This window comes from Asparagus officinalis, chromosome 5 (genome assembly GCF_001876935.1).
Source record: "Asparagus officinalis chromosome 5, Aspof.V1, whole genome shotgun sequence".
Classification (NCBI taxonomy): Eukaryota; Viridiplantae; Streptophyta; class Magnoliopsida; order Asparagales; family Asparagaceae; genus Asparagus; species Asparagus officinalis.
This window is the reverse complement of record NC_033798.1, coordinates 9,235,099-9,244,842: the sequence shown is the minus strand read 5'-3', so window position 1 is coordinate 9,244,842 and position 9,744 is coordinate 9,235,099. Positions and strand designations below refer to the sequence as shown.

General features: G+C 40.7%; 1 long non-coding RNA gene across 1 annotated transcript; it reads right to left on the bottom strand.

Moving 5' to 3' along the window:
• Positions 8,555-9,279, bottom strand: LOC109843396. The gene is made up of 3 exons (XR_002247665.1): positions 9,170-9,279; positions 9,036-9,059; positions 8,555-8,957 (listed from the first exon to the last, which is right to left on the bottom strand). It is a non-coding gene; the product is annotated as an uncharacterized LOC109843396 (long non-coding RNA).

Below are 9,744 nucleotides of genomic sequence, written 5' to 3'. Positions count from 1 at the left end.
CTCACGATGTAAAACCCCGTATTTTGTTAGAAGTATATGTGAATTATTAGTGTATAAATAATTCTATTTGTGATAAATGACTTGAGGTCATAGATATACTTGGTAACAAGTTGTTAGACATGTATGAGTGTGGTTTCATAGAGTTTCGTGCATTGGTTTTGGCTGTACAACAAAGCATGCACGGAATGTGGATATAGTGTCTGCTCAGTCGACTGATGAGTCGACTCATGAGTCGACTAATGAGTCGACTGATGAGTCGACCTATGAGTCGACTGACGGGCTGATTTTGGGTTTTCTTTTTAGTTGCGGGTTTGGTTGGGTCTTGTTCGGGTTTTAACCGTAATATATATATATTATTTTACCCGAAACCAACCCAAAACCCATCAGAATCCCAGAGAAACCCTAGCCCCTCTCTCCCCTCAAACCCTAGTTCGTTTTGGTGATTTTGGAGGAGTTTCGGAGGAGTTTTCAGCGGGATCTTTGTGGTGCTGTCGAAGGGGATCGTCCTCTCATCGGATTAAGGAGTTTACAGCACTTCAGAGGCGAGTAACATCTCACCCAATCCTACACCCACTGTTTGTATGCTTTTATTTGGTTTTATTTCAGTTTTATTGAGCCTAAATCACTTGTATGCTTTTATTTGGTTTTATTTCAGTTTTATTGAGCCTAAATCACTATTTGTGTATAAAAATAGATCTTTATAGCATATGATGCGAAAATCGAATGTTTTCAGTTTATAAAAGCTCACAAACGAATTTGTAAATTTAAATTCAGATCTGGAATTTGTTTAAACATGGGTTTTATTATGATTTAATGGTTTCAATACATTTTTAAACATGAATAAAAATGTTTAGGGTTTTAATATAAAATATTACATGTAAACCTTTTGTTTCTGTTTATATACATGTGTTAGAATCGAAAATATATTGCTGGACATGATTAAAGAGAACTTTAGTTAACGTTTTTGCAGAGAATCATCGAAAGCAGAAAACTGGAGATTTTCTGCTCAGTCGACCAATGAGTCGACTGATGAGTTGACCAATGAGTCGACTGATGGGGAAAAATTTTAGTTTTGTGTTTGGAATGGTCGACTTATGAGTTGACTGATGAGTCGACCAATGAGTCGACTGATGAGGAGTTTTCTTCTTTTGTATTTCTTCAGTCTTGAATCTGTTTGAGTTATTTCAGTTTAACTGGAATTGTTTATATTTATTATTGTTGCATGCTTAAATATGAACGAGGAGCCACCTCGAATGAAGGGTATTAGAAATTAATGTATAACCTATCTCTACATGTGAGATGACATGCAGACATGAGTTTAGGTTTACGCATCGAGACACGTGAGAAAATAGGGTATATGCACTTGTTCATATAACTCATCTAGTCAATGTGTTGGGCAATTATGATGTGTAGTCCACGTGTTGGACACTTATCACTTCCAGTCCATGTGTTGGATAGTTTACATATGCAGTCCATGTGTTGGACATCCACTACATCAGTTTAGACCTTGAGAGTTAACACCTATACTTGCATAGGCTGGACACGACACTTATATGAGTTTTGACACGACACTGTAATTTAAGTCTGATATGAGTTTGCCTTCTTCTATTAATGTTCTTGTATTAGATTTTGGGTTTGGTATTTAGGGATGTACAATTTGAGATACAAGGTATATACATGAGGGTTTCCTTGTTTGGATTATTTCGCTCGACGTACCTATGCTCGTGTTGTAACTTCCTAAATACTAAAATCCTCTTAGACATAGATACTTACAATCTGAGCTACATGGTATATACATGAGGGTTTCCTTGTTTGGATTATTTCGCTCGACGTACTTATGCTCACATTGTAATTACCTAAATTGAATTTGTGATTTTATATATATATTATATCTGTATTTTCTGTATACAAGGTTGGTTGTGATGTTGCTCGCTAGCGCTTTGACGCTCGTTGTCCCTCCCCCTTTCAGGTAACGAGCCAGGAGCCCAGAGAGTCGCAGGTTGATAGTGAGGCACTTTAGCTTCAGCTATTCTATTATAGTTATATTTTACTTTTAAGCTCTACTGTAGGCTTTTGTTTAGACATTTTGAGAGTTTATTTCTTGAAGTTGTAAAGGCTGTGTGCCTTATTTCCTTTTATTCAGACATTGTATTTGAGACTTGATAAGAAGTTCTAGTCTAATCATTTCAGACATTGACTTATACTTCAGTATGTTAGATGATGAAATATTAATTTGATCTCTATTATTTCATCAGTTGACTCTTGTATTATCTTTTACTTGCTTTTGTACCTACAACGGTTATTTGACTCTACTAGAGAGATAGTAATTGTGATGGTGAAATATATTATTGTACGGTGTGGTGCATGGCAGGTTTGACATTCTTGGTTTCACCTTGGACTGCAGCCTTGTGTGAACCCAAGGGCGTCACAGTTGGTATCAGAGCTCTAGTTCTAGTATCCTTAGGATCATCCTGTGTCGAGTCGTGGAGCTAGGATAGAGTTTCTTAGGATTCATGTATATAGTCCGTAAGGATTTCCTAGTATAAGTGAGGACGATATATGCGTATATCTCAAAATTTGAGGATATTTTTTTATGACAACTATTTTGTGTAAACTTAAAGTAATTGGGTGAATACTAAATTGTTGTGAAAATCATATTGTGATATGCTATGTATATGTATATGTCTATTTTGACTCTAAACCCTTGTTTTTCTTATGATCAGAGAGATGGCAGGACGTGGTAGACCTCGTACTCGGAGAGCTAGACAAGCAGAGTCACAACAGGCTCCACCTGAGCCACAGCAAGCTCAACCCGAGCCATAGCAGGCACCCCCCGAGCCGCAGCAGGCTCCCCAGTACCTTATTAATCTCATGGCTCCCATCGTAGCTAGGATGACAGCAATTGAGGAGCTTGTGGCGAGTCATATCGCGCCACTAACACCACCACCAGCAGCAGATCAGCCACAGGGGTTACCAACAGTTCCTATCAGTGAGAGACCACCAGAGGCCGCACCTGCAGTTATTCCACCAGCAGTCCCAGGCAGAGCCATAGAATAGGAGGCTTGGCTCCGTATGTTTGAGAGGTATCAGAAGATGAGAGCACCATAGTTCCAGGGGTTAGCAGATCTGCTTGCATCCTATAAGTGGAAGGAGGATGTGAGTAACATCCTCGATATACTTAATGTGGATTCGGTCCAGAAGCAGAGATTGGCGTCCTACAGTCTGAAGGGAGATGCCAGGAGATGGTACCGACTTCAGTTCACTCCAGACCACCGGATAACCCTCACATGGGAGGATTTCGTCTACTTTTTTGATGGACAGTATATTTCTTCTGCCGCACGGATTGGGAAGGAGCTGAGTTGTCCCGGTTGACTCAGGGGGATATGTTAGTGGCATATTTTGAGAGCAGATTTATGGAGTTGCTGCACTTCACGCGCATGTGGCAGATAGGAGAGCGACAGGCTCAGATGTTCCTAGCAGGGCTCCGCCCTAACCTTCGTCGATACCTCGTCTTGAGGAAGTTCTTCTCAGTTCGGGAGGTAGCTGAGGTCGACACTTCTCAGGAGATTGAGACTGCCATATTTCAATAGGATAAAGAAGGGAAGACCAAGGCAGGATAGACCGGGGATAAGGGGAAGAACAAGAGACCTTTTTCTGGATCCCAGCAACAACAGCAAGGTCCTCATAAGAAGGGACCCCAGCATGATCAGAGAGCGCACCAGTAGCGTAAGTTCCAGGGAGTTTGCTATAACTACCACAAGGTCGGGCACAGGGCATCGGAGTGTCGCGGCACACCAGTAGGAGCTCAGCAGGGCAAGGGCCCGAACCAGCAGCAGCAATGGTAGTAGGGCAGAGTTTAGGGCCAGCAGACGAGACTTGAGGCACCGCCAGCAGCACAGAGGACTGAGGGGGTAGATTCATACAGTTCAGGAGGTTCCTCAGGGGCAGATAGTACCATATTCTCCAGCACTAGTAGCAGAGCAGTCTTCAGCCACAGGCAGAGTATATGCGGTAGTACCGCGTGATCATGAAGCTAGCGGAGCAGTGGTGGAGGGTACGTTTCTTGTGAATTATTTTCCCACCCGTATTCTCTTCGATTTGGGAGCTTCGCATTCCTTCATTTCGCATGATTTTATGTCTAGACTCCAGCTCGTAGCACAACCATTAGACACCCCTTTATCAGTTTTCACCCCTTTAGGTGAGATATCGCTTCTGGAGAGCGTTTGTAGGAGGTGTACTATCATCCTAGATGAGTTGGAGTTCGTGGTTGATTTGATAGTGTTGCATATGTCCGAGTTCGATGTCATCCTTGGTATGGATTGGTTGTCTTCCTACGATGTTAGTATTGATTGCTTTGCGAAGACAGTCAATTTGTGGGCGTTCGATGGGTCCGAGATGATTGTGGTAACCTCTCAGGGTAACCGTTTTGCGAAGTCATTTCTGGCATACATCGAGGAGGTGATGCGACGGGATCAGGGCATTGATTTATTGGAGATTAGAGTTGTCTCAGAGTATCAGGATGTCTTTCAGGACATACCTGGATTACCTCCTCTGAGAGAGGTTGGGTTCTGTATTGAGTTGCAGCCAGGCACAGCCCCGATATCCGGAGCACCCTATCGCATGGCACCAGCTGAGATGAGGGAGCTTCAGACTCAGTTGGACGAGTTATTAGCTTAGGGTTTTATTCGTCAGAGTCATTCTCCGTGGGGCGCACCGGTCCTCTTCGTGAAGAAGAAGGACGGTAGTATGAGATTGTGCATTGATTATAGGGAGTTGAATAAGGTCACTATCCGGAATAGGTACCCATTGCCTAGGATTGATGATTTGTTCGACCAGCTACAGGGAGCATAGTTCTTCTCGAAGATTGATCTTCGTTCTGGTTATCATCAGTTACAGGTTCGGGAGATGGATATTCCCAAGACCGTCTTTCTTACTCGATATGGATCTTTCGAGTTCATGGTCATGCCATTCGGATTGGTCGCACCCGCGATATTCATGGATTTGATGAACTGGGTTTTCCACCTTTTATAGTCCCTTGTCTTTGAGAGGTTGACTCTTGGCTTGGACTATGCACTGGAGGCGGCTGAAGGGTGAGCAGTAGGGCTACTGAGTCATCCTTCTTCTTCCAGATGTTGGCTGGTGCTTGGAAGAGAAGTCACTCAAGTACATGAGAGAAATGGTTTCTCAGTGTCCTGGACTTGTCAGATGAGGCAGGGCGTAGGATAGGTCGGCTGCTTGGCCGTCCTTCTCTCTCCAGGTGGTGACTGGCGAATGGAGGAGATGTCACTCGTGCACAAGAAAGCATCATGGCGATCTCTGGGAAGTGACTTGTAAGTATAATATGCGGCTTGGGCACGAGGCTTGTCAGAATGGAAATCTTGATGGGATCAATCACTACTGTTGTTTGGATATTGTAATATCTACCAAGAAATTTCTTTCAGCACAGTTCAGCATGAAGGACCTTAGAACTGCGGACGTGATTCTTGGAATCAAAATCATATACTCTGAAGAGGGTATTGGATTGTCTCAATCTCATTATGTCGAGAGCATGCTAAGGAAGTATGGCTACTACGACCTGCCAGAACTGTTAGTGCCATATGATTACAACAAGAAGCTTCGACCGAACACTGGAAGACCAGTAGAGCAGCTGAGGTACTCAAAGATCATTAGGAGTCTTATGTACGCGATGAGCTACACAAGGCCATATATAGCATTACCTGTAGGAATGCTTAGTAGGTTCACAAGTAATCCTAGAAAGCTTCATTGGGATGCTGTCCAGAGATTGATGAGATACGTAAAAGGAACTACAGGTCTGCGCCTATTCTACACTGGATATCCGGATGTAATCGAAGGCTATTCAGATGCGAGCTGGTGCTCAGAACCAGATGAGTGCAGATCTACTGGAGGATTTGTCTTCACCATGGGTGGAGCTGCCGTCTCGTGGAAGTCTAAGAAGCAGACCATGATTGCACAGTCATCAATGGAATCTGAATTCTTCACACTCTATGTTACAGGAGATGAAGCTGAGTGGCTCAGTTGTATTCTCCAAGACCTTTTATTGACGGAATTACAAGATGCAATTACTATCTATTGTGATAATCAGGTGGTAAGTGCTGTGGCAGCAAACTCGATGTTCAATGAAAAGAAGCGGACCATTCATCTGAAGCATGGCTATTTGAGAGAGCTCATTTGTTAAGGAGTCATCTCTGTGATTAACGTCTGAACTTCAGAGAATGTGGCTAATTCTTTGACTAAGGGTCTGAAAAAGGACATAGTCGAAAGGACGTCTGCTGGAATGGGTCTCAAAGTTTTGTAAGTCTTACAAATACTTACCATGTTTATTGAATTATTAGTTCAAAGCTTATGCTACTAATAATAAAATAATTGGCTCAAAAGTCAAGTAAGATTTGCAAAGTTTGTAGTCTTATAAATACTTACCATTTACATCAAGTTATTAGTTCAAAGCTTATGCTACTACTGACAAGATAAGTTATTAGTTCAAAGCTTATGCTACTACTGACAAGATAAATAGTTCAAAAGTCAAGTAAGATTTACAAGTGAAAGGATTCAAGTTTTCTTGGATTAGAAATAGTTCAAAAGTCAAGTAAGATTTACAAGTGAAAGGATTCAAGTTTTCTTGGATTAGTCGGTGTCTATGGCAAGGTTTCGGGGTTGCGTAACGCGCTCTGTAAGGAACGAGATACTTAATTGATCTTTGATCAACCTCTAATACTATCCTTACCTGGCTGAACTACCCGAGTAAAACTTTGATCTTTTCACTTAGAATCCTATCATGTAAAGGGGATGGCTGTTAAGCCTTAATGAGTCCAAAATATTTCGGATGTGGGGTGTTAGATAGGAAACACACCTAAAGGACTCACTTAGAATCCTATCATGAGAGAGGGTGGCTTTTAAGCCTTAATGAGTTTAAAGCATTTCGGATGCGGGATGTTTAATAGGAAACATACCTAAAGAACTCACCTATGCATGGGTGGAGATTTGGCCATCTCCTATGGTGCCTTGTGGAAAGATACCTAGAGCCCTAACAGAAACCAGGACATGCACAGGGCCATAAATGTGCAAAGACAAAGGCAAGGCCAAGGCAAAGGCAAAGACAAGTGTGGTTCAAAGTAAAAACTATCACAAATAAGATTGATCTAGTGTGATCGCTGGATTTTTAGACATGTGCTGGTTCAAGTCTCTGCGACACCATGCACCTATCTTTTATTCAGTTGGTCTAAGGGAGATTCAAGTCCTTACGACATCTACCTTATACACAACGATTGAAACGACAGCACCGTTACACGACACTAGTTTAAAAAACTTGTGGGGGATTGTTGGATATAGTTTATTAAACTAAAGTCAAAAGTGTTGCCTAACATATTTTGAAAATGGATAAAAACAAAATTGCTGGGTCCCACATTTTTTGAAAATGAAAATAAAACCGTGGTTGAAATCTCTCTGCACCGAAATCAGCTGTAATTGTTGAAAAATAAAGAGTGTGGGCCCTACATAAATAGTAACTAATATTATTTTATTAGTGCATAGTATTTTCCCAAACGCTATAAATAGACCTCAAATCCTTTTTATTAGTGCATAGTATTTTCCCAAACGCTATAAATAGACCTCAAATCCTTAAGGAAAATTCATTCCAAAAACAACAATCAATATATACAGATATAGATTGTAAAATAGCTGGTGCTTATTGGAATTTTGCCTGATAGATCGGGGAGATCTTTTGCCTGATAGATCGAGGAGATCTTTTGCCTGAGAGATCAAGGAGATCTTTGCCTGATAGATCGAGGAGATCTTTGCCTTATAGATCAATGAGAACTTGACAGTACTGTGTCGGTGCACACCAGAGTACTGGACTACTGTTCCTGGAAGCAATTTGGCCTTGAGATCCTTGCATCGGAGTAGGCCAAATAATGCTTTAAGCACAGCGTTTTACAAACGCACAGCAGCAGAGTTGAAAATTGAAATTACTGTACTTTAATTTTCTGTTTAGTTTTTGCTATTATATATATATATATTAATTATTCCAGATTTAACAATAGGCGCGAACGGTATTTTCTCTAATAAAGAAATAAAAGCTTCTTGTCCGCATGGTTTGCACATTGCCAAAGACGGACTTTGACATGCTCATTGGTGCGATTATAAGATGTGAGATCCAATGAATAAGTGCCGAATTGTTTGGCTCATCCACCGTGAGAAAATAGTTAACCATGCATTACTTAAATCCTTAGGCTTACTATCTAAGCCCATCAATGTACACTCTAGCAGTAAAAAAAAAAAAAACTTTTTGTAGGGAAGCAAGATAAGACACTAGCACAATATCCACATAATATGTACACAATCTCCGAGGGAGGATAGTACAGAAGAAGTGAAAGAGCAACGAGCTCGTTTTCTCACGTCAGTTTAATTTGTTGCAAAACCAGAGCTGATTTTCTCACGTCAGTTTTATTCCAAAGCCATCCCGATTAGTTACATAAATTTAGGAGACAAACATCACACTTGACAATTCCCAAAAGTGGTTCAGAAGAAGTCATGACCGTAACAAGCTTATTTTCTCACCTCAATTTATTCCGAAATCATGCTAATAATTACCACAATGCAACACACTAGTCAGTATTCATCAGCACAAACAAATAGCAGATAAGCAACCCTTTTACTCAATCATTTTCCTTCGTAGATCAGTAATTCCCCCCAATAAAGACTCTTTGGTCACCGCCGCGTCCTCCTCCACAACCATCTCCTCCTCCACCACCACCACCGCCTCCTCCTCCTCCATTCACCTGGACGTTAACGCGTCCTCCTACGTTATGCTGGAAATTAATGTGCTCGATTTGTCCTGTCGACATCATCTCATATGTTTTATTGATTACGTAGTTAGCATAATCACCACCATCATTGTTGCCGCAATAAAGAGTGGCGCCGCGAGAGTTTACAATTTGATTCTGCATGGAAACAAGATTATAGTACATATCAAGATAGTTGCCATGCAAAGAAATAATAAGATATAGAGAGGGAGATACCGATGGTAATATGTAATAGTACGCCTGCAACAACAATATGAAAATTGAGAATAAATTAATACGAGGAAATTATATAATCACATCAACTAGATCATAATCTTGATTAGCATGCTTTTGAGGGAGAGAGAGAGTACCATGATGCCAATGGTAGATAGTTGTGATGATAACTCAATCCCAGGACCTAACGTCCATATTTATAAGTGGTAGCAAGTCTACTTTCTCTCTGATCTCTATAATTTAATTAATTAATAATGGTTCTTATCCTCTTATATATATGGAAAGTATTAATCTATGACTAAAGCAATGATGCTGACTTATGGGACATTCATTTCTTTAGAGGTTAGTCACCTGGCACTCTTTAAATAGAAATGGAATACTTGTTGAAAGAACAATTTAATCTCTGTACTAGCTAGGACCCCCACTTTCTTTTTTCTCAGTTAAAGACTTTTTTTTTTGGTCAATGAAAAAAGATTTTATTCATTTACCAAGTAAGCAGTTAAGAAGTACATCACAAATTACAGATCGAGCCTAGTAAAAACACTCATGCTACTCAAAACAATCCCTCTAAGTACTCCCTTACGTGTATTGGAACATTCTCATTCAAAATTTTTGAGTAAATGATGAACTTCACTGTACGGAACAATATGTCAGGTTCTCAAGCTTTTTGCTGAAAAATTCTGATATTCCTTTCCTGGCATATCATGTACAC